The 20,498-nt window shown below is 45.5% G+C and overlaps 1 protein-coding gene across 2 annotated transcripts in view; it reads left to right on the top strand.

The window, feature by feature from the left end:
* ITGA6 (integrin subunit alpha 6) overlaps positions 1-20,498 on the top strand; it is a 76,529-nt gene that overhangs the window by 15,516 nt on the left and 40,515 nt on the right. The window lies entirely within an intron of this gene.

Genomic DNA, 20,498 nt, shown 5'->3' with positions numbered 1-20,498 from the left:
AAGCCCGTGCGCAGCAACGAAGACCCAACGCAGTCAAAAAATAAATTAATTAAATAAATTAAAAAAAAAAAAAAGAGTTGCCATCCTGAGTTTCTGAGATAACCGTTTCTCCATGAGGAACCGGGCCTGGGATTGCGGTTGAGCACGCAGAAGCGGTTGTGTGTTCCCCATGGGGAATCCCTACCCCCTCTGTTTCTGAACAAGCCACCCAGGCTCCCTCCACACCTCTCATTCATGCTTTAGATTAGATGTAAGGTGAGGTACTGCCTCTTCCCTGTGGCAGGTGGCTGCTGCGGGCTGGGTCGGACAGTGTCCACAGCATCTAAGGCAAAGGCATTTGTTGAACCCTGCAGCTATTTGTCAAAGGTACTTACCGCACTTAAACCCTGCATATCGAGATGCTCCTGAACTGGGCACATTCATTCCCTTCTAAAGGAAGATGTGAGGGGTGAGCATTCTGTGTTGTTCCTCCATAGCTGAGACGTTCCCCTGAATGCTGTCAGTTTCGTGGACTTTTATAGCCAAGTGACGGTTCCTCTTTCTGATGTCATTGCATTTTATTCTGCACCTCACTTGACTGTGGTGGAAAGCTTGTCCGCCCTCTCAGCTGGTTGGATTTCCTCGCTTCACTGTCTGTCTGTGTGTGTGTGTGTGTGTGTGTGTGTGTGTATAAAAAATTTTTTTTGGAAGAGTAGAAAGGAGTAGCTTTATTAGTTTGCCAGGCAAAGGGGGACACAGCGGGCTCCAGCCTTGAAAAACTATGCGTCCCTCCTCAGTATATTTCACAGCCTCTGTCTATTACAATACATTTGCACTTGATTGTAACACCCAGATGGCCGGCCAGCACAGTGCCTGGTACACAGTAGGTACGGGTTTATGTGCCTGTTTATTGGTGTGTCGTCACACGTCTGGAATGGGCTGTGAAACTCAGTCTCTAACTCTTGCCTGCCTGCAGCTGCCTACAGAAAGCACGTGTGAGCTTGTCCTGTGCAGTTATGAGGTTTGCCTTTTCATGATTTCTGGGCACTGATTTTTTTTTAACATCTTTATTGGAGTATAATTGCTTTACAATGGTGTGTTAGTTTCTGCTTTATTACAAAGTGAATCAGCTATACATATACATATATCCCCATATCTCCTCCCTCTTGTGTCTCCCTCCGACCCTCCCTATCCCACCCCTGTAGGTGGTCACAAAGCACCGAGCTGATCTCCTTGTGCTATGCAGCTGCTTCCCACTAGCTATCTATTTAACATTTGGTAATGTATATATGTCCATGCCACTCTCTCACTTCATCCCAGCTTACTCTTCCCCCTCCCCATGTCCTCAAGTCCATTCTTTACATCTCCATCTTTATTCCCATCCTGCCCCCTAGATTCATCAGAACCATTTTTTTTAAGATTCCATATATATGTGTTAGCATATGGTATTTGTTTTTCTTTCTGACTGACTTCACTCTGTATGACAGACTCTAGGTCCGTCCACCTCACTATAAATAACTCAGTTTCGTTCCTTTTTTATGGCTTAGTAATATTCCATTGTATATATGTGCCACATCTTCTTTATTCATCTGTCAGTGGACACTTAGGTTGCTTCCATGTCCTGGCTATTGTAAATAGAGCTGCAATGAACATTGTGGTACATGACTTTTTGAATTATGGTTTTCTCAGGGTATATGCCCAGGAATGGGATTTGGGCAATGATTTTTAACCTCCATGACCATCTATCTCTGTCATTTTCTTTGCAAGGCTTTTAGTAAGCCAGTGTCCATCAACCAACATCATTTTTAAAATTACATTTTAAATTTACCTTTGAATAGGTAATATACTCACATGGTACAAATATAAAAACTAAAAAAAGATTACCCTTGCACTTCTGGTCTCTAGTCATCCTGTTCTTCCTGGAGACAACAGTTGTTTTACTAGTTGGTTGTATATGTTTATATTTGCTTATAAATTTGCAGACACCTGTGAAAGGATTTACATTTTTTTTTAACATATGATAGCATGCCACGTGTATTTTTCTAAACCTTGCTTTTTTTTCCCCCCTCGGCATATTTTAGAGCTTGCTTGATGTAAATAAAGAGCTTCTTTAGTATTTTTAATGTTTGCATAGTGTTCATTTTTAAGCATGAACCATGATTCACTGAACCAATCTGGATATTCAGGTACTTTCTAATCTTTTGCCGTTAAAAGCAGTGCTGCAGTGAAGAATTTTATACCTTCCTCCTTTCACCTTAGGTAGAGGATCACTTCCTGGTGCAGTGGCTTGCCCAGCATTGTTTTAATGATCATGGCTGATTCCGGAGGTGTGTCTGGCTGCTCTTCACGACTTTCTATCACAAACTATATCCTACCATCTGATATTATTATAGGCTACTCAGCTGGCAGAGTTGCTGGAATCTTTTCAACAGCTAGAGTTGACAGTGTTAAGCCCAAGCTGTTGGGATTCCTCATGGCTTCAGCATTTGTGCCCCACCTGGACCTATGCTTGTTAAAATGTACTTGTTAAAATTAGAATGGCTTGTTGGAATGTGTGTTCACCAGATACTGATAAGAGCACATGTAGTGCTTCATCCCTGCATTGGAGTTAACAGGGTTATTTGACGTTTCATTTGATCCTTGCAACACCCTATGAGAAAACTTAGATAGGAGCATTTCACAGATAATCATACAGATGACACCCAGCTAAGAGGTGTTACAGCCAGGACTTGAACCCACCAGGTCTTCGTGGAACTCCCTCACATTTGTGACTACAGTTTTGACTTACCAGTGTGTTACCAGGCAGGTAAGAAGGCGTGGACTAGCTGGAGGTGGTAGCTGTGATAAGATGTACCGTATTATCCCAATAATGACAGGCCCAAGTAGGACGGATGCTTAGCCAGTGTATACCAATAAAGTAGTGCTAGTTGTTAAACTTTCAAAATACTTCTGGTTGGTAAGAGCTTTGCCCCGTCTCCCGAGTGTCCTTCGACACTGCCCTGGCCACTCTTCCTATAGGACACGCCCCCGCTCCCATATTCTGCCACAATCCAGCAACTAATGGGGAAATGTCCTAATACGACAGGGCGCTCTGGGATGTAGCTCCAATACTACACCACCATCTGTGCTGATTAATTGGTTTCCAAGTCATATTGATTGCTCAGTATTTTTTAAAAATTCATTCATTAATTTGGCTGCATTGGGTCTTCGTTCCTGTGCGCGGGCTTTCTATGGCCCTCTGCCCAGCTAAAAGTTCTTTTACTATATGGGAAAAGGGGGAAACCGGCACTGGGTGCCAGCCAGCAGTCTCTGGCCCAGCTACTAAGCCCGTTGCTTCAGTTATCTCCTTTAGAAAATAAACTATGTGATCATATTAATTTCCTTTTTAAAACATTGAAAACTCTGCATTTCCTAAGCTGTTGCAATAGTCAAATGGATACAGTGACCTACCAGGTATGTGCTTGTTAGATATACCTTTTCTCTTGGCTTTTATGAAAAGCATTTGACTGAAACATGATGGAAATTGAAAAGTCACTTTTTCCTTTGCAAATGAGCTTATTTGATAACAGCCTTTAAGAAATGAGTCTTTTTTTTTTTTTTTTTTTTGAGTTAGCACTGACAATATGCTCAGTCCACTTGGCATAGAAAAACCATATGGTAACAACATACTTGAATTTAAAATTATGAAATGCAATGATAATTATAAAATTTTATTTACCAGAAATTTGCTAAATGCCTGTGAACCAAGCACTGTGTGAAGGTCAAGGATGGGAGGGTGGGCTCACAGTCCAGTTCAGACACGTTTCTTAAAAGGACAGCTCACTAGAAGGACAAATGTGATTTGATTTGGCAACTGGGAAGTCAGGTATCTGATAATTCAGAAGCACAGGAAGTGATCCAGTGCCACATTGGACAAGCAGCTGCTTTGTAAAACTGAAAGAACAGGGTTGCTTGGAGATTTTCATTCTTCCTTTTCTTACTGCAGTAGATAAAAGCATTTTGGTTTTTGAATTTTATTTATATTTTATACAGCAGGTTCTTATTAGTTATCCATTTTATACACATTAGTGTATACACGTCAATCCCAATCTCCCAATTCATCACACCCCCACCCCCACCCCCGCCCCGCTTTCCCCCCTTGGTGTCCATACATTTGTTCTCTACATCTGTGTTTCTATTTCTGCCCTGCAAACCAGTTCATCAGTACCACTTTTCTAGGTTCCACATATATGCGTTAATATACGATATTTGTTTTTCTCTTTCTGGCTTACTTCACTCTGTATGACAGTCTCTAGATTCATCCATGTCTCTACAAATGACCCAATTTCGTTCCTTTTTATGGCTGAGTAATATTCCATTGTATATATGTACTACATCTTCTTTATCCATGTGTCCGTTGATGGGCATTTAGGTTGCTTCCATGACCTAGCTACTGTAAATAGAGCTGCAGTGATCATTGGGGTGCATGTGTCTTTTTGAATTATGGGATAAAAGCATTTTTATTATAACTCCTTGAATGATGTCTTACTGGTAATCAGTTGCTTGGTCAGCTGAAAAGCCCTTTTCAGCTCATGATTTTATTTTTTTAAATGAGCTAGTTATCTATTTAATTAATTAATCTTTTTGGCTGCACGGCATGTGGGATCTTAATTCCTCGACCAGGGATCAAACCTGCCTCCCCTGCACTGGAAGCACAGAGTCTTAATCACTGGGCTGCCAGGGAAGTCCCTGGTTATGTATTTATACTTTATCATTTTTTGTTGAATTGAAGTGGAATTCTTGGCCATTCTGAATATAGGCCAGTATCATGATTTTATCTTGTTGGGTGCTAACTATATTCTTTTTCCTTGAGATTATTTAAATCTCTGTTGTTGGGAGGTTAGAAGCAAGTGTTGAACCAAGGTCATTCCAAAAATTGATGCCAGGGCTGGAACCAGAATTCCTTCCCCACCCGCTTCTCCATGTTGCTGATCTGACCGCCCTTGTTGGCATTCCAGTTAAATAGTTGAAATTGATGCCGTGATTTCACATTTTTTCCCCCCAGTTGATGGTTGAGGTTCTGAGCTGGAAGAGGAGTTGCATGTTGTGGATAATAAAAACATGTTCTGCTTTGGGTGTTCTTTTATTGTATGAGCTCCCTTGTTCTTAGTCAGAGACACACCTGTAGTAAAATGTACTGAGTCAAGTAAGAAACAGAACCCTCAGGCTCAGATGTCACAGGAGTTTCATAGTCACTGGAGATTGAATTTAGTTCCAGCATGTTTCTCCAAGGAGACAGGAAAAAAGTCTCAAGAAATGTTGGGAAGGCCAGGACAAGATGACTGGTTTTGTGATCCACATAAAGACCACAAGTATCCTTTGGGCCCCTGTGGCATGGATCTTAAAGTGCTTTATAGACCTTAATTATAACTCCTGTAAAATAAATACTTTTTAAAAAAGGTGGATAGATTAAAGTACTTTAGTGATGTTTTCCAATGAAGCAGAAAGAAGAATTTGGGTGTAGTGATGTAGAGCAAGATTAGGGAGTGTTGGGCAGAACCCCTATTTCATCAATTACCAGCTGTGTGACATTGGACAAGTTACTTGTCCTCTCTGAACCTGCATCCACATTTGTAAAATGGGTGGGTGGTAGTAACAGTGTCTACTTCTTAAAGAACTCATAGCAGAGTGCCTGATACATTGTAAGAGCATGGGAGATGATAGCGCCAGTGTATTAATAATAATTGCTTATTTGCCCTGATTTGCAGGTTAAGGTATGTATTTCTCATGTGATTTCTCGGAAGGTTATTAGAAATCTAGTCTTTTGAAAGTGAGGTTGTAGTTCATAGAGAAAATTTACCTTTCTGTGTAAATGTGAAAACCCAAGGCTAGGAAGTGAACAGATTTGTTCCACTGTGAATTTTTGCTCAGGCTTGCCCTACTGGATCAGCCAGTTAGTATAGTTAAGTAGGGTTTTGGTTTTTCTTGGCCAAACACCCCTTGAGGTTATTTTTTAAAAAAAAAAAGGGACCAGATTCCTGCCCTCAAGGCGTTTGTAGTCTAATTAAGTGAAGTTGGGAGAAATCCTGGTCCAGGGAAGTTTACTTTGGAGAGGTGAAACTTGAGACAGGGTCTTGATATATAAAGCCTAGAGCTGGAGTTTGGAAGTTGCTGTTGAGGATTTGGTGGAACGGGGGCAGGATGGCACGAGCCAAGGCACCAAGACCTTTGTGTGCTTGGCAGGTGTGGGGCATAGGGGCAGCTAGGATGGATGGCTAGTGTGGGGACAGACGGCAGGGGGTGGCTGCCATTGCAGTGGGAAGAGTATGGCACGTGGGAAGCCCTACCCATGCCAGGTGGTGTCTGAGCCTCGGTTTCTTCATCTCTGAGATGCAGATACCTACCTCCCAGTTGCTGAGACATAGCTGAATGAAAGTGTATGTTAAGGACTTTGTAATTATAGAGTGCCGTACAAATGTGAGTAGTTAGCACACCTGAGTAGGGAGCAGTCTCCTTCGCTAAGGCAGAGCCTAGGATGCATGAGCAGTATCTACCTGCCAGGTACTGCTCTAGGTGTGTGTTCAGGGCGCAAAAGAAGAGCCCCCGCACCCTTGGAGCCAGTAGCATTCTAGCGCAGGGAAGATGGGCAGTTGACCCAAAGTGCCGAACCTTGTCATTTCAGGTACTGATGAGGGCTGTGAAGATCCTTACACAGGGAGAATCTGTAGACAGTGCCTTAGGGAGAGCTCTAGGTAGGATGAGTAAGGAGGGCTTCTCTGAGGAGGTGACTTGTGAGTTGAGGGATGTGAAGGGTGCATCCCACAAAGATCTGAGGCAGGAATGGTCTCAGCCGAAGGAAGTGACTGCAGAGACCCTGAAATGGAAAACAGGTTGGTGTGTTCAAATGCCAGAAGCCAGGCCAGTGTGGCAGGAGTGCACACCCGAGGTGAGTGAGGCTAGAGCGGCAGGTAAAGGGCAGTTCATGTAGGGCCTTGTGCAGCATGGCGGGAGGTTGCATTTCATGCCAGTGGCCATGGGAACCCAGTGAGGGCTGTAAGCAGAGGGGTGATGTGATGTGACTTAAGACGTAGAAAGAGCAGTGGTTGCTCTGCGGAGATGGGCTGGGGTGGGACAAGAGGGGAAGCAGGTGGACCAGTCAGAAGGATATTACAATTGTCCAGATGTGACCAGATGGAGGCTTGGACCATCCTTACAGCAAAGGAGCCACCGAGATGTGGGTCAGAGTGAAATGTGGAGGCAGGGCCAAGAGAATGTACTGGTGCCTCGGATGTGGAAGGTGAGGGAAAGCGAGGAATCAAGGATGACTCCTAGGTTTCTAGCCTGAACAGACACGCGGGTGGATAGTGTACATTTACTGAGAGAGGGAAGGCTTGTGGGGAGCGTGGCTGGGGGAATGCTGAGTTCTGTGTTGAACACGTTAAATGTGAGATGCTAAGTGCCGACGTCTAGTAGACAGCTGGGTGTCGGAGCGTGGAGAGTAGCGGAGAAGTCTGGGCTGAAAAGATGTTCTGAGAGTCACCCGTTAAATAAAGGTGTTTCCAGCCCCAGGACAAGAGTATAGCCAGAGACAAGGAAAGCCTCCAAGATCTATTGGAAGGGGAGCCGCCAGCGAGGGGGAGGATAAATCTGGCAAGTATTGATGGGCTCGTATCATAGGCCTTGCTGCCTTTTCCTCCAGCTGCCCAGTCTAGTTCCTAATTGGACGGGACTAGAAGATCAACATGAAACTATACTTGGGAAGTCACAGAGACTCTTGGGTCCCTCTCCTCTTAAATAAGGGATGTGAGCCCGCAGTTCAAAGCTGTCCGCATGGTGCCCTCCCAGAAATATCATGTCAGGTTCTAACAGTGAAGAGGAGCCCCTGGTGCTTAATCTTGCTGCTAAGATTGTGGAGGAGTTTGATATTCTGGGGATTCCTCTCAAACAGTGAATGAAATACGGCTTTAGAATTTGATTCAGAAAGAGGTGGAATGTAGTCAGTTTCCCTCGATCTTCTAGCTCTTCTTTCCAGGTGGTTAATTGTTTTGACTATTAAGGTCTTAAATGCAGGCTGCGTAACTGACCACAGGACCTGGGCAGGTCCTCTTTGAACCTTTATTCTTGTCTCCCTAAAATCAGGGGCTCAGATGAGATCAAGCTGGGCTCCATGAGCTCCTCCAGGAAACCAGGGCCTGGTGGGGGTCGGTGGGCATTCTCAGCTACGGTCCACATGGCAACCAACACCTGAGGAGGCAGAGAGGGCTGGGATTCACTCATGGAGGTGATGCTGGAGTTGAGTGGAGGTCTAGGGAAGAGTTGGGGTTGGGGCAGATGTTCCGCGGGGAATGGACAGCATCTGCGCAGTGTGGAAGCGTGAACGAAGAGCCTGGTGGAAAGGATGAATTCAGGTGGTCGGTCCGGTTGGAATCTCGGTGGGGCGGGGAGGGGAAGTGATGGTGGTAACAAGGTAGCGGTGTCATAGGACCAGAGCCACATGGTGACCCCACACACAGGAACAGGGCAGTTCTCCTGTATTTTCTCATCTGTAAGTAGCCCTGTGGAAAATCCAAGTGGGTTGAGTAAAGACGTTCAAAAACATTAGGGTTTATGGGTTCTGCATGTTTAAACCCAGAAACAAAGTTCAAGCTTCATTTGACAAGTTGATGTTTTAAAGCTTTCTCCCAAAACCCATCCTATGGGCTCATTTTGGTGTGTGTCGTTGCAGCTGGGTCATGGGTAAGAGCACTGATGTTAAAGCTACCTTTGAAACCTCCCAGCCCCTCCTGTGGTTCCCAGATGCAGTGTGGGCCACGGAGGCAAACTGCTGTCTGTGTAAGGTGTTTCCTTTGAGTCTCTTGGGAAGGCATTAACTGGTAGGAATCCTGGAAATCGGAACCACTGACTGCTCCAACAGGTCCAGCCGAGGCGGGGAGGCACAACGTGGGCAGAGCGCTTCCTGCAGCAGGGAGCTTGGGAGATAACTTGCTGAAGGAATGAAGGGGTGAACAGGGGGATGATTGAAAGGTTGTGCTCTCAGGCTGGCTGCCAGCATTTCACCATCATTTACTCAGATTTGTTGGCGTAACTGTTCTGAAACAATGCTGCATTATAATCTAGCTTTTACACACAGTTTAAAAATCACCGTACAAAACAGAATACCGACATATTTTGAAGACCAACTGGAGCCCTCAAAGGAAAGTCTGACTTGTTGGAAATAGGCCAAGGGGGGCGGTGCAGCAGGCAGTGCTGTCCCCCGTTCTCCTCTACGGGGCCACTTGTAGAAATAGTGGAAGGTTTCTCAGTTTAGTTTAAATCTGCTATGCTGCATTGATCTTAGCCAAAAGGCCGAGAAGCGATTAAATCTGCTATGTTGAAATCATTAAAAGTGAACTTCACTTTTTAGCTGTGTAAATTACTATGATGAATTTGGTTCATTAAAAATACCTGTTGAGGTCTTCCCTGGTGGCGCAGTGGTTGAGAGTCCGCCTGCCGATGCAGGGGACACGGGTTCGTGCCCCGGTCCGGGAAGATCCCACATGCCGCGGAGCGGCTAGGCCCGTGAGCCATGGCCGCTGAGCCTGTGCGTCCGGAGCCTGTGCTCCGCAACGGGAGAGGCCACAGCAGGGAGAGGCCCGCATATCGCAAAAAAAACAAAAACAAAAACAAAAAACCTGTTAAGTGCTCTCCCTGAGCTGGACACTGGGGGACACAGCAGTGAACAGAACAGACATGGCCCTGCCCCCATGGAGCTGACCTTCGGGTGAGGGAGGTGGCCATATGCAGTTCCTCTCACATGTCATGATTACTGACCGTGGTCATGCTAGGAAGGGAAGGTAGATGAGGACTTATAAGAGGTGGGGCCCGGCCTAGCTTGGAAGGTACATGAAGGGTTTTAAGCAGAGGACTGAAGAGGGAGAGTAGGAGGATTCCGGGGGGAGAGAAGAGTGTGTGCAGAGGTTCTGAGCCAGGAGAGAGCATGGTAGTTGAGGGGTTTGAAAGCAGCCCAGTCCAAAGGGTCGAATGTGAGGGAGAAGGTAAACCCAGAATGTGCTCTTGACATATACTTAGTTTCAGCAAAAGTGTTTTAGGTTATCATTCCAAATTGAAGTTCTTGGTGTTTGCGTACAATTCAATAAGAAAGAGACTGTTTAGATTTCCTGCTGTAATTGGCGGAATAATGCTTACAAAGAGTCTATGTCCTAACCCCCCAAACCTGTGAATGTATTAGGTTAAGCGGCAAAGGGGAATTAAAGTTGCAGATGGATTAAGGTTGCTAATCAGATGACTTTAAGATTAGCGAGATTGTCCTAGATTATCCGGGTGGGCCCCGTGTGGTCACAGGGATCCTTATAAATGTGGAAGAGGGAGGCAAAAGAGAGATCTGAACATACTTTGCTGCAGTTTCAGATGGAAGAAGGGGCTGCGAGTCAAGGAATGCAGGCAGCTTTAGAAGCTGGCAGGGGCAAGGAAACACTGTCCTCTAACCTTCAGAAAGGAGCTGCCGACACCTTGGTTTTTCAGTCTAGTGAGACCCATCCTAGACTCCTGAACCACAGGAACTGTAAGATAAGAAATCTGTGTTTCAAGCCACTAAGTTGGCAGTAACTTGTTATAGCAGCCACAGAAAACTAACACACCTGCCCAACTCAAGGTCTCATTGCGTAGATGGCTGTTGCCACCAAGTCACTTGGTAGTAACGACCTCTGCTACTTGCTTTGCTGTTCACGGCAGTGGAGAATGGCTCTTACACACCCTACCTCGAGGTGCTTGGGCTGTGGTCATTCTTCAGTGAATACTTGGGCATCGCCATGTGCTGGCACCAGCTGCAGGAGCTTGGGATAGGTTTGTGGGTTAAAAACAGCAAGATGTGTGCCTTCATGGAACTACATTCTAGATGCCTCATAGCCCTGACCTATGCAGAGGGCCGGCGAGGGCAGAGAGTTCACGTCCAGACACTCAGCCAGGCACCCAGGCACTGCTACGTGGTTGTGAATAGCAGTGATTTTCCCTGAAAAAGACGAGTCTGTTTCCTATCTTCACTACTTATAGGAAAACTAGAGTTTTATCCAACATATCTATACTTAGTTTTTGGGTTGTTTGGAAATGATTCTTCAGGACTAACAGCACACATTAAATACAATAATATTTGCTAATGCACAGCTTGCTGCTGCTGGATATCAGTGTTTTCTTAATAAATTTATTTATTTTTTGGCTGCATTGGGTCTTCGTTGCTGCGCACAGGGTTTCTCTAGTTGCGGCGAGCTGGGGCTATTCGTTGCGGTGCACAGGCTTCTCATTGCGGTGGCTTCTTTTGTTGTGGAGCACGGGCTCTAGGGCACAGGCTCAGTAGTTGTGGCACGTGGGCTCAGTAGTAGTGGCTCACGGGCTCTAGAGCTCAGGCTCTGTAGTTGTGGCACACGGGCTCAGTTGCTCCGCGGCATGTGGAATCTTCCCGGACCAGGGCTCAAACCCGTGTCCCCTGCACTGGCAGGTGGATTCTTACCCACTGCTCCACCAGGGAAGCCCCTGGATATCAGTTCTTGAGTGCAGAGTTCCCTCGTATATTTTTAAATCTTCAAATAACCAGTCATCAAAATAAGAATAGTCTTTTTAAGTTTCATAACTTTAATAGTGTATGTACTTTGGAAATTCTAACATGGGAGTTAGTCTGATGATTGACAGATTTTCTGGTTCCAAAGGAGAGAGAAGCAGGCCCTTCCTCTGAAGCCATTTAACTCAGAGGCAGAGATGCGGGCTTTAGGTTAAAGCACAAGCAAGCTGTAATGCCTGTTCTCTACACCAGATAAAGAAGGAAGGGGAGGAAAGGACAAAACTCCTTAGCAATCCTTAGCAAAAACCTGGCAGGTTACCAGGTTTGCTCATGGTGGCTGGGGGTGGTAGGTGGGGTGTGGACATTCCCCGTTGACCGCTGGTCCTTGGAAAGCAGGCACCTCCCCCTCCAGCCAGAGGAGGGACAGTGCTTCCGCCGGTGGACACCTGGAGAGTCAGCCTGGCTGCTGTGGAGAGGGGCTCTCAGAGGGCCATTGGAGCTTCGATGACCAGACAAGCTGCCCTCGGCGAGCGGCGAGCCTTGTCATGTGGAAATTGACTGCAGGGCGTCCCGGGCCGAAGTAACTCCCCGGTACCTGGGAAACTGTGCCATATCCAGGCACACAGTTGGACTGTAAGGATAGCATTATTAAATTCAAGTTGTTGCCTCAGTCAGGTTACATTGCTAGCTTTATACCTGAGGCTGGGATGACTGTATAGTTTATCTACCAAACTGGGACATTTTTGAGAATGAAAGGGGGCCTGGGACAATAGGTGTGAATCAGGAGTGTCCTGGGGAAACCTGGACCTATGGTCAGCCCAGCGAAGTGTTGGAAGCTTTAACCACTTTGTGGACAGTCTGACCAAAAATGACTCAGTACAACGTGGCCTTTGTGTGGAAGGGCCGAGACCTTCCAGAGGAGGAGAAGGCGTGACCCAGGGGCCTTTCTTAAGATTCCTGTTCACAGCACAGAGAGTTTTCCAACTTGGAGGCTTTAGAGCTGTTTTCCATACACCTTTAAATATAAGGCAAGATCTATTTTTTATCCCCAAATTATCCCACCTTATATTTGAGCCCTTATAAAGTCATTTTCCTCGGAGAGCTGCCCTCGTGATTACTTTACTTGAGCAACAAAATTTTGTTCGCTATAAACACATTAGCCTGAAGGGACCTCAATCAGTTATAACTGTGGGTGCTGATAGAGGTTAAATTTGTTTTAAAATATTTTAAATAAAATGATTTCAAAAAGGAAGCAAAGAAATTTAGCTCACATTTAGTAATAATTCCTCAGGATTTGACACGATAATTGCAAGTCTTAGGTGTGGTTATAAACTTTAAAATGTCCTAGAAATGCCCTGGAAAACTGGGTTAGACATGGCTTTTCAGAAAGTAATGTCAAAGCAGCATATGGAGTTTGAATACAATTGCTTTGTAAAATAAGAGTAAAACTATTAGATAAATTTTTAATAAGATGTTATTCAAAATGTTTGCATAAATAATCAAATGTCAGTGGACTCTTTCATCTACATTCATAATGGCTTACATATACAAATTGGCCAAAAACCCCTTTTTTGGATTTTTTTTTTCCCCATTCACGGAGCTTTATGAGGAATCCCTGGTATATGAGGGGTGATTGTAATGATAGAGATGTTGTGGTAACAGCTGGGAAAAGGACATTCACCTTCAAACTGCAAGGAATCCAGGCTGGGGTGAAAATTGGATTCCTTCAAGAAATGATTGGATTTTGACTTACAGGTTCCAGATGGCTGACTAGATATACAGGTTTCCCTGCAGGCTCCTCAGGGCTCTGTGATGGCTGAGAGATTATTGCTAAAAGGCAGAAAGCAGATGGGATCTGGCTTATGGCCTTAACAAGGGAGGGAGCCACACTCAGGGGTATATCGTGCAGGGACTGGGAAAAAGGAGGCAGGTGGTCTGCCTTGTGCCCACCCTGAGAATCGTCAGGTGAGGCAGGCTTTGGGAATCAGGCGTGGATCTGGAAGTAAAGGCCTATATGCTGGACCACAGATGCCAGATGACACCTTCATTCCCCATCTCTCTGTACAGAATATAGGACGCTGGAAATTAACACTCTGGCAAAAACAAAAAAACCCATAGTACTTTCTTTTTGGGGGGAAAGGGGTGGGGGTGTTGACAGGTGCATGTTTTACAAAGATTAAATGATGACAGCTCAAGAATGGATTCTTGTAGAGGTAAAGCAAGGCAGTTATAGTATTTAAAAAACAGCTAGGGAAAGCTGGGGCTTCTAGTGTGAATGCTGGCAGCCCAAGAATTAAGCCTTCCTCCTCTAGCATTTGAAGACTGGTTTTCAGTCTTGACAGCAGCTCCCTGCTCACTCAGCCTAAAGTGATTCCTCTGTCAGCAGGCCCCACCCAGGACTCCCTTTCAGCATTCCTGATCGGGGTGAGACCAAGCCAAAAATGGACCTTTTTAGGCAATAGCAAAACAAGAGAACCAAGGATTATCAGGCATATAGTGAGAGCTAGCAGCATGAAAGGGAATGGCTGAAGTAAACCAGAAGAAAAATCGGAAGAAACAGAAAATCCAGGAACCAGAAGGAGAACAAAGGAAAAACAAAACCAAAAAAACCATCTAGGTAAAATGCTTAGAATATGAGAATTTGAGAATATGTGAATCCACAAAATAAGAATAGGGTGCATTGTTATGTGAAAGGCGCAATCCAAACACAGAGCTTTTGGAGATTACAAATATAATTGCTGAAACTTAAATTTCATTAGAAATACTAGAAAATTAAGTCAAGTCTCTGGAACCAGAGAGAGGGAAGGAAAAAGTGAGAAGATTAATCCAGGAGGTCCCACTAGCTAACAGACTAGCTAACAGAGATTCCAGAAAGAACAGAAAATGGAATGAGTAAAATGACCGATGCACCGTAAGAGTTTCCTGGAAGTTGATGTCCTAAGTCTCTAGATTGAAAGAGGCCACGCAGTGCACAGTGAGCGAGAAAAGACTCACGCACAGGTACTGTCGTGCTGTTCAGAACGCCTGGGTTAACGTGCAGAGCCTAAAAGTCACCTTTAAAGAAACGAAAATAGGACTTAACGTCAGAATTTTCATTGGCAGCACTGGACACTGGAATAAATTAGAGCAGTTCTGAAGAAAGTGTTTTCCAACCTAGATGCTACACCCAAACTGTCAGTCAAGAGTGAGAGCAGAATGACATTTTTGTATATGCAGGGACTCAGTTTACCTATCATGTACTGTTCTTTAGGATGACATTTAAGAAAACCAAATAAGAGGAAAACATGAGATCCTAGGTCAAAGGAGACCAATCCAGGAGGGGGCAGTAAAGGGAAGTGCTAGGATGACCACGTACAGCAGACCCAGATGACCCTGACTCTGTACAGCAGACCTAGAAGAACAGTCAATCTGTGTGGTACTAGGAGGTCCAAGGGCTCTGAGGAGGACATCTGAGCAAAGAAGAGATCCTGATTTCATACTAGGTACAATTGGGAGCTTAGAAACAATTGGGGCTGGAATAAAAGCAAACAACGTAAGCGAGAAAAAACGGTAATGAGAAACGCCAAGAAAAGCTGAAGTCATGGTCCAAATGTGACGTACACCAAACAATTGATAGAATGGAAGGAAAGCAAGTCTGTTTGACCTTGATGCTAGGAACAGTATCCTTGGAGGACAAGAGCTTCTGATGCTGGTCCCAGATAGAGGATAATTTCAATGCTGTTTGGTTCAGCACTGAATAATGTTTACCTGGTTGTACAAAAGAACAGGTGACCAAATGTGGTTACAAGACAAATTGTAAATGGTAATAGCTCTGGTAATAGTGTAAAAGTATAGCCAATGGATGGTAGGACTTGGAGGCACCAAGAGGAAAGTTGGGGAGACAGAGTGCTGATAGCATCATCTCCCCAGCTGGGGAATGGAGAGATTTTGTCAGAAATTGATGAAGAGAAAGTAGAAATTTAAATATATTACTTAAAACTTAAAGCGTAGCAAATAGAAGGACGAAAGTAATATAGTTATTAAACATAGGAGGGAAAGTAGCAAGTAGTTTAAGCTCTCCCCTTTTCATATTGTGGTGTCAACAGTTAATTGCCTAAAGCTGGTAAGTCAAGAAATAAATGTATTAGCATAATATCGATATCTAGCATTCTAGAGAAGTAAATCCAGAATTTAAAAGGAGTTCTGCCCAGAGAGTGGGACTTGGGATGAGTGTAGAATCTGTTGCTTTCCACTGTAAGTTGTTTTTGGTTTCTTGCCATCCGTATTTATTACTGTTAAAGACTGAGCTCAAAGATGGATTAAATGTAGAGGTGACACAGTTGATTTATTAAGGCCATCTTCTAATTAAGGTTTAATTTGGACAAACTAGGAAGGCTGTTTTAAATTAGGCAATAACAGTGTCCTTGTTCTAATGAAGCAATATTTCACATTTCCTGGGACAAAGTTGCATAGCTAGAGGCAGAATCTTTAATCCTTGAGGAAATGAATTATTGCCAAAAACAATGAAGCAAAGCTGCTATTGTCCTTAGAGTTTTAAAAGTACCCCAGTGTTTAGAACTTTTGGTTGATGTAGTTATGCAAAAGTATACTGGCTCTGCTTGGGGGAGAACTTGACTATAGGAAATAGGAGTATGGCTTGCTTGAAGTTTGAAATAACCTTGTGGTTAATAGCATGATAAGGATCCTGCATCTTTGTGCCGAGAATTTTATCTAGACTCCAAAGGCCTGAATTGATATCATGTCCTCAGTCACTGCCACACTTGTGCAATTTGCCTTTTACATTGTATTTTACTATTTCAAATTTCATTTCTCATCTTTAAAGATTATGTGGTTTTACACATTTTGAGTTTTGTATTTTAAAGGTAAGTTTCCAATATGTTGGAATCCCAAGGCAGTGTTTATGTCAGTACAGCTTGAAACAGTGGAGGTGATTGTCCAATGGCCCTGTGGAAAGCAATTTGGGAAGTAATTTTTCCTGTTCCTTTTGGTGTCTAAAACAATCTTAGTTCAAATCCAGATTCTTGCCCTTCCTTGATTACAGTTTTTCTTTTGGCCTGATATATGGGAATAGGTTTCTAAGACCCTGTTCTGTTCATTTCCACCACTTCCCTTCAAAAGCCATAACTTCATGTTCCTTGGTCCCTGTCACTCTGAATGTGAGGTGTGACTGTAGTTCTGAATTCCTCCAGTGGTACTGGGTGGGTCAGTAAAACAGCTGCTGCTGCCTTAAAAGAAAATGAACAGCCTGGCACATGCTTCCCCGGGCCCTAGGAGTTGCTGTGGGCATCCATCCCTGCAGTGCCCAGAGCTCCTGGTGCTCACATTAAACCCAGCCTCAAAGGGAAAGAAGTGGGATTTGAGCAGAAACTGGATGTTGGTGTGGCCTGAGTCTTCCCCCCAGATGCAGACTGTCCCCCCTAGAGCTGCACTCGCTGTGCTATCCCAGGAGCTGGCTGGGTTCTGAATGGCTTAGGCCAGTGCCCAGGTCCTAAAGGACTTAATGAGGAGGTAGATGGGTTGCACCGGGGATGGTGTCATCGACTGGTTACAGCTCTATTTTCAATTCTTTATCCTTGCCAGACATAGCCTCAGCTAATGGGCTGTGACCTCCTGTGATTAAGGCTGGTTCTAAGCAGAAATCGGAGTTTGCTTATTTCCTGAACAAGAGATGGTGACTTTCCCTTGAGGATTAAGCCACCTGCCAGTTGTTGACTTTGGTTGGGGGTACCGTGTTCCTCCATCAAGGTGCTTCCTCACCTTTTCTATGACTGATTTTGTCTGACTTATAGCTCTACCTGCCCTCCCCATCACTGTCTTCCTGTAAGTGTGGTCCCAGGGAATGGGGTGCGGCTAGAGCAGGGGCACCCCCCACTGATGGGTGTCTGGTCTTCCCCCTCTGGCTGCCTGTGGCCTGAGGCCCCAGAGCACCCTGCCTCCTCCGTCTGAGCTAGGACAGATTCCGAAGTGGGGCTCATTGTGCCAACTGTCCAGGGACCTGGGAGGAAGGATAGTGCTGGGAACACAAGGCAGCTAACATTATTCTCCAGAGGTACATTTCTCTTATTTTGTCAAGTTCCCTTTTCCTACGTGTTGTCCCCTCTCCCCGCCCCCCCCCCACAATCTTCCAGCTGCTTCCATCCTTCTCTGTCAGCTTTCAGATGCAGTAGCCACCCCAAAGAATGCGGGGGAACTTCCGCAAGAGCTTGGCATTCGTAGCATCCGGGAAATTTTGTCCCTCCAGCGCTATAACTAGCCAGCCAACTGGAGTGAAAGGGTTCCCGCGTGGTAGAGGCCCGCCCTTTGAGTGCCTGGGAAGCAGTGGAATCTGCAGGTACCGAAGAGGGAGAAGCCCTCCCACGCAGCCAGGGGAAAAGAGGCTGGAGGGAGCGGCTTGCTCTGAAGGACTGTCCATGTAAATGGAACAATCTCCGCAGCTTTTTAAACAACAGGAAACCCGGAAGCACCTGTCCCCTGCTGGGGACAAACGGTCAGCGGAAGCCAGGGGCCCCGAGGCGCTGCGCAGGTGCGCATCTGTGGCCTTTTGCACCGGAACGCGGAGCTCCGCAGATCGGGCTGCCCATCCCCAGTCCCGTCTTGTTGCATCACCGATTCCTACTCTTCCATTTCCTCCGGCCCCTTCCCTCTCAGCCCGTGCACATACTGTGCCCCTCACTGGGCCACCTCCAGCTCCTGTCATCTCTAGGTGACACACGCTCCAGGGCAGGTTTAGCGCCCTCTGGACCGGCTTGGCACTCTGCCCCGGCCTCCTATTGCCTCTACCTCCCTGAGGTTTAAAGACCCGATTCTGGATCTGGCTCTCACGGGGCCAGGGTTTGGCAGGGAGGGGGTCAATTCTTACTCACCCTAGGAGGCTCTTGAATGTTTGTGGAATGAATAAGTGAACAAATGAGCGAGGACGGTCAACGGGAAATAACAAGCCCCAGTACCTGCCTGTGGTAGCTTGCCAGGCTCCTTGGGCGGGGATGAGGAGAGGAAGTGGTCAGAGAAGGCACACTGTAGTAACCTTGGAACTCCTGGCCTGCTCTGCTCTTTATAGCCTTGCCTGTTGGAGTCGTTACCTTTACAGGAAATCTCCTCGTGACCTTCACCCCACCCAGCTGCAATAATGATTCGCGTCCGCCTTCCCTCACCCTTTCTGAATTAATCTTAGTAAATGGAACGGTTCTTGTTTCAATGTTTCATTTGTGTAGGTTTTGCCCTTTCATTTAAATTGTAAACACCTTAAAATCCTGGGTTTTATTTTCCTAGGAGCTAGCAATTTAGAGGAACAGAGAAAACATTGCTCCAAGGTAGTTTTTTTTCCTGGCTCCCAACTAGCTGTGAGGTCTTAGGGACAGGGTACTTACCCTCCTCCCCAAAGCCCCTGTTTCCTCCTCTGTGAAGTTAGAGGGCTGGATGCATTTTCCGGCACTTCCAGTGCCCACATCCTGTGATTTTGTGCTTCTGACCCTAGCACTTTGCTTATCCCTTGAAGTACTTAGACAGGGTTCCATCTCCACACCTGCTGGATAATTGAGCTTGTTCACTCACAGTGTAGCCTAGTTCACCTCTCAGCTCTGTCAGTGCTCCTGGGATCAAGAATGACATTAGCGGAATAGGTGTGGGGCAGCCCTTGGCCTTGCCTCTGCACAGAAGTTCCAGGCACCAAGGACCCCACCTTGGTCTTGCAGTTCCGTACTTTGGTGTGTTTTGTTTCATCCCTTAAATGTTGGATGAATTGGAGGTGGAGGCTGATGGTGCTTCCACCCAAGGGTCGGGGAGGAAAGATGGTGCAAGGGATGCATGTTCCCACACAAGCCAGCCATCGTTCTGTAAGACCTGCCTCACTGGTTCTCCCTGGGTAGAGTCTGGCTCCTGTCTCTGTTTTCTGAGTGCATTTTCTTTGCATTGTACCCACTGCGTTGCATTGGTTTAAAAAAAAAAAAATTTTAAATCCCTTATTGGGATCACAGCAAAGACAAAAGTGGTAAGGACTGTTGTGTGTGTGGGGTTGTTTATTTGTTTCTTTGTTCTTTTGTTTTTGGCATCTGAGATTTGTGAGTTTCTTGAAGGCCAGGAGTGGCTTTTCTGTTTTGGGAGTTGGTTGTTGGTTCACATTCGTGTTCCCAGCCCCTTTCCCCAACTCCAGCCTGGTTTCCCTTTCAGCTCTGTTTCTCTGTCCAGTCAGGTGTATGTTCTTTCTCTTTGTTTCTTCTCCTCTTGTCAGTCAGCCAGACCTCAAAGATTGTAACACTGATGGTGAGTAAAGGGCATTAAGTAAAAAGAACACAGCAGAAAGGTAGTGGGTCTCTAAAGATCCCTCTGGCTGGGAAACAGATTTTCAGGATTGTGGGTTTGGCTTAGGAGCCCCTCTTACTGGAGATGGCAAGAACCCTGAGGTGGGAGGGGAGAGGGAATATTAGGATGCCTAGTACGTAAGTGGTATCCCTGAATCCTTGGTGGGGATTAATTGAACGATAGAGGAGGAGCTTGTCGAGATGACCAAAATGCCAGGAAGTAAGAATTGATGCAGAAAGAGGCTGCAGAAGAGTAATTCAGTTGAGTTGTATCTTGGGCAAAGGTTTGGTTCCAAATCTGTGTTGTTAAAAGGTAAACTGAGGCATATTAAAAACTCGACGAGTTTGAGCAGAAATCGGTGCGAACCTGGCAGCGTCAAGCGGAAGTGGTTAGCGGTGCTCCACCGACAGGAGCAGGGAAAGACACAGGGAAAGTTAAGGAAGCAAAGCAAGGATATGATTTGATGGGATGGACACAGTTTGTGATTGGTTGCCCTTAGGGTTTGGTTTTGCAACAGTGAGGCGTTTAGAGGCTGAGATTTTGGTTCGCTTCCGTAGGCTGCCACAGTGTTAGAGCCACCTCAGTCTGATGGCCTCCCGGTTTAATTAATGACAGTGTAAAAACTGGAAATCTGGGGGACATTCAAAATTACCTTTGAAAACCACCCCCAGGAAGGCACAATGTTGGAAAT

Source organism: Phocoena sinus, chromosome 7 (genome assembly GCF_008692025.1).
Source record: "Phocoena sinus isolate mPhoSin1 chromosome 7, mPhoSin1.pri, whole genome shotgun sequence".
NCBI classification, from domain to species: domain Eukaryota; kingdom Metazoa; phylum Chordata; class Mammalia; order Artiodactyla; family Phocoenidae; genus Phocoena; species Phocoena sinus.
The sequence above is the reverse complement of the archived record's forward strand: the minus strand, read 5'-3'. Positions and strand labels throughout refer to the sequence as shown.